This window comes from Arachis ipaensis, chromosome B3 (genome assembly GCF_059453495.1).
Source record: "Arachis ipaensis isolate K30076 ecotype BB chromosome B3, ASM5945349v1, whole genome shotgun sequence".
Taxonomy (NCBI): Eukaryota; Viridiplantae; Streptophyta; class Magnoliopsida; order Fabales; family Fabaceae; genus Arachis; species Arachis ipaensis.
Genome location: NC_142438.1, coordinates 39243337 through 39248613, shown reverse-complemented (window position 1 = coordinate 39248613; position 5277 = coordinate 39243337). Strand labels below are relative to the sequence as shown.

Sequence of the window (5277 nt, the reverse complement as noted above, 5' to 3'; positions counted from 1 at the left end):
TCTTTGATGGCAATGTCGAAGGAGACGGATTGAAAATCCGTGTAAACTTTTACTCTCCCTTGTAGGTCAAGTGGCAAACTAACGATCTAAAAAAAATACATAATCCCTAGAGCCTCAGGTATAAAGAAATATTAATAAGTTAATTATCATTGAGTTTGTACTTGCCAATTGCCATTGCTGATGGTGACAATCTCTTGAAATAAAATAAAACCCATTAAACTATTTAATTGTATGCGATATGTTGAAATACTTTAGGAGTCCAATGGAAAAATAAATTGAAATCACTATCGGTAACTATAAACCTATTAACTCCTCCATGAAAAGAAAAAATGTTATTTCATTGAATGCAAAAAATTGAAATCCAAAAAACTGACAAATTTAATGTAAGAAACAATTTTGTCATTCACCATACTAAATAATTAAATTCAGCTTAGATAGGGACTAAATAATTAAACTCAGTTTAGATAGGGACTGCGCGAACGCAAGTCCCCACTACCACAAATTATGACGTAGGTTCCACCACTTGGGTAGACCTTAGGTTAGTACCTTTCCAAAGTGCAATGAAAGTCACCAACCTAGGTCATAGGTCTTCTTGTTCACCCATTGGCCCCGTCCAGGTAAGTATCCTTAAATTGTTATAGTGTCTCGCTTTTTATAGCATCTTGTAAACTTCTCACACTCCTCTTCACTCGATGTGGGACTTCAATGCCAGACATATTGCCTCTTACCTTATGTTCTCGATGTGGGACTTGAATATTTCATTTAATGAAATCAATAAATATCTGGTTATTAGTCTCTAATTGAAGTAATTTTTAGTAATAGAATGTGAAAAACAAAAATTCACATTCCAAGAATGATAACATATTCAGAAGCTAGAAGACAAGAGGAACAAATTACAAAAACGAAATAGCTGAAGAATGAAGAGAACCATTTTTTATCAAAACTTATCAAATGATACCATACTTATTATTTTAGATGTTCATATTTGTACCAGGAGAAAAAGAATTAAAATACGTTGAGTCTTGCATATTTGTACCAGGAGAAAAAGAATTAAAATACGCTGAGTCTTGCATTGATCAAATCAAATACTTAAAAAGTATATATATTAAAATTAATTATTAAAAATAATCACTAAAAAATAGTAACCAATCTATCTTTGCATAACAATTTTCTATCAGCTTAAGTTGGGTTGAAAAATATTATGATATAAAATATAATTATTTATCTATCTTATTTTATTGATTTAAATTTAAAAAAAAAATAGTATCATGAAACAGTTATTAGCTACTAATAAGAACTTTATTGTTGGTGTAACTAGCTAAGAACATTGCTCTGAAATATGTTTTCCAATGCTCTCCGTGATGACACGGTTGGCGACAATTTTACTCTCCAACATGTTTATCCCTTGGTCCTTTGCCATGCTAGAGATGTCTCCGCGGCCCACAAGACCTACGGAGACATTGGTGGCTGCGGCAGACTACATGACAGAAGCCAAGCCACCCTTTTGGGTTTGTCCTGATGCTTGGTTTTCCGTTGCTTGCATGAGTGCCACGTCTTGCGGCATGATTGGTTCGGATGCCAAGTCTCCTGAGATGTTGAAAATGTCACTGTACTTGATCGGATATTTGTGCTCTTATCCTTCTTCTTGTCGTCTCCGAGGTGTTTGTTGTTTTCTTTGCTCATGCACTCACATACAACGTACTTATTATCATCTCATGCACGTATGCATTCTCATATACAATTTATGATAATCAAATACATGCACTTTCTTTATGATCACCATAGTTCACATGCCTTCACTTCTATCCACATGCATGCAATTGTCACTCTTACCCCTGCACATATACATGCATTGGTCATTCTTATCATTTACAGTTTTTCAACTTTTCATGCATTGATCATCATACTTTTTCAACTTTTCATGCATAAGTCATTCATATATGTGTCCTACAATAACATAACCAAAGCCACCACCCATTCCATCTTATCCCTATCACTTCACTTCCTTACACATTTTGTCCTTAGCCTTCCTATATGCACACCACATGATCTTCACTCTTAATCCCCACCATACAATCCACCAGCCTACCTCATTATAAATACAAGTCATTTCCATTCACTTATCACTCAGTCCTACTCCTTACTATCTTTTACACACCCGTAACCCTTTCTTTCCATTTGCTTTCATCCTTTTTGCTTGGGGACAAGCAAATCCTTTAAGTTTGGTATTGTAGGTACCATCATTTTTCACATAATGGCCTCTAAGCATGCATCATTTTCATCCAAGAAAAGAAAAGGAAAGGTACAAGCTGTTCCTGAATATGATAAGGGAAGGTTCCGATCCAAGTTCCATGAAAATCAATTATGGGATTAGATGGTTAATTATAGAGTGATCCCGGAAGTGTAATTCCAATTTAAGGCTGATGAACACAAACAGATTCTGGGAGAAATAAAGAGAAGAAAGTGAAACATCCTATGCCACCCACACAGGAAAGTAGAACTTGCACTAGTGCAAGAGTTTTATGCCAATGCAGCCTTGGAAGAAAACAAAGAGCCTTTTTACATGAGCTATGTAAGAGGGCGAACCATTGATTTCATCCTCGATAATATTCAGAGAGTATTTTCGCCTTAAAGCTCCTTTTTCCTCCTCTAAGATGTCGTACGAAGTAAGACTAAGTACCTACGCAGGGTACAGTGATGTCCTTTGGGACATTTGCATACAAGGTACTGAGTGGAAGCTTGATGCTAATGGGAATTCAAACCAATTAAGAAAAAGTGACCTCACTCTAGTGGCAAGGGGATGGTTCAAATTCATTCGAAGATCGATCATCCCCTCATCCAATAATTTTGAGGTCACTGTTGAAAGAGCCATACTCTACCATTCAATAATGACAGGGGAGGAGGTAAGGGTGGAGGATACAATCTCTAAGAACATTCACAAGATGGCTAACAGTGTTCACCACAACTCAAGGCTTGGTTTTCCAAGCCTTATTAAGCACCTCTGTGAAAATGCTTGGGTGAACATTGATAATGAAGGTACTCTGGTACCTATAGACAATCCTATCATAACAGCAAGTATGGCAAGGGCAAAGAAAGTGGTGGTCAATGTCTATGATCATACTCCATGGCCTCAGAGTATCAATATGATATTGAAAGAAATGAGGAAAGAATATCCATAAATGAAGGTTTAGAGAAGTATTATGAGATCTCGAACATTCAAAAGATCCTTGAATAAAAAAAGCAAAAGAAAAAACGAGAGAAAGAAAAGAAAAAATCCAAAGCAACAAGGGATCAAAAAGGCTTAAAAAGTAGTAAGAGTCTAAGCACCAATGCTTAGGAGATTATTTGGGCCAATTGGCTCAGGATTATAGATTGAAAATCCATTGTCAAGAGTCACCTTAAAACAAAACATTTAGAAGTCCAAAGAGGCTTTGGGCATCGATGTATGAGAAAAGAAAACTCTAGTTATATGCTTGTGGTGCAACTGTGTCATGGAATTGCTTGGGTGATTAAATCCGAGGGGTGTTTTATCACCCGATAACTTGGACTAACTAGCCCGAAATTATTGATTGAAAGCCCACAATCAAGAGTTACCTTGAGATGAAGCACTTAGAATTAACACTTTAACACCTCTCCCAGTTAAGAATAGAAAGAAAAAGACTTCAATGATCAATTAAGCTCAAAAGGAAGCTCATAATATTAACCGAATTTAAGTTTATGGAAATTCTGGACTCAAAGACTTCAAGGTCCTATTAGATAGAATGAGACTGTTTATTATCAAGAAAATTATTGAAGAACCCCACTGTAAGTTGTTAAATTGGACAAGAGCACCCCAAGAGCATTCCTCCTTTACTAAGCTCAATTCTTTTCTTTTCCTTTGCTTGAGGATAAGCAAAAACTCAAGTTTAGTGTTGTGATGCATGAGCATCTTTTAGTAGTTTTCTTAGTTAATTATCTTAATGAAGTTAGTGATTTCTCTCTAAATCTATTGGGTTTTAGTCAAGATACTTTGAGTGCTTCGTTATCATGTTTTATAGGAGATTATTGAAGATTTCTGAAAACTCAGAGAGGAAGCTAAGTCAGAGAGAAAAGCAAGCAGAGACATAGCGTACCACTTTCTCACACGCCACCTACATGCCCAAGCAAAGGAAGCACTCCCAAAGACAACCAAGCTCGAAGGCATGCCACGCCCTGGCATGCCCATGCACGCCCACTTCCCTTGGTGCAATGGCATGCCACGCCCTCCAATGGCATGTACACTTCGGGTCAAAGTCCAAGGGCACCAAAGGAAGCTCCTATCGAATGCATGCCACAACTCTAAATGCCCATGCACGCCTCCATCCCCTCACTAAGGGCGTGCCACGTCCACCAATGACATGTGCATGCCGGACCAAGCTACAGGGGCCAAATTCAAGCACCCATTGAAGGCATTCCACGCCACTACATGCCCTCACATGCCCTCCTCTACCTTACCAAGTAACCTTCGAAGGTGTGTCATTCCTTGCCACGCCCTCCACATGTCAACCTCTCCATGCATTGTATAACACCCCAGATTTTTAAAAATAAAATAATTAGTTATTTATAAGTTATTATATTATATTAAGATTTTACTTTTTAAAAAATTATTTTTGTTTACAAAAATAATAAAATAAAAATGTATGATTATTAAAGTTTAATTTAATTATCACTTATTCTATTAGTTTAAATTATTTATTAAAAATTATTTTAATAGATAAAATTTAAATTAATTTTTATAAATGTTATATTCTTATTATTATTATTATTGCTATTATTATTATCATTATCATACTATTATCATTATTATTGTTATTACTATTATTATATTATCATTGTCATTAATATTATCATTATTATATTTTCATTATTATATAATTATCTAATTTTATTTTATTATCACTACTATATTATATTATTATTTATTTTTCTTTTACTTTTGGCCGAAGCCTCAAGGGACCAAGGAGAAGAATGAAATAACTTAACTTGCATACTTATGTACATATATAATTCATACACATGTTTCTTGGTACATATATAACCAAATGACACCTAATCTTCTTTATTGATTAATTATCATCATCAACATCTTATCTTCTCTCATAAACCACCGAAACCAAAACCAAACAAGAGAGAAAGCCCGTGAGAGAGAAAAGGAATGCCTCCAAAAGAACCGTAACCTTCAAACTTCGATTGCTTGAGATCCGTAACTCTAATAAAAAATCTAATCCAAAAAAAGTGCTTGTAAAATTTGGTTAATTA

At 35.2% G+C, this 5277-nt stretch overlaps 1 non-coding gene across 1 annotated transcript; it reads right to left on the bottom strand.

Annotated features, from left to right (window-relative positions):
• Positions 1-464: 464 nt before the first annotated feature.
• LOC148570359 (U1 spliceosomal RNA) lies at positions 465-625 on the bottom strand. Its single transcript, XR_015908036.1, has one exon. It is a non-coding gene; the product is annotated as a U1 spliceosomal RNA (small nuclear RNA).
• Positions 626-5277: the final 4652 nt, after the last annotated feature.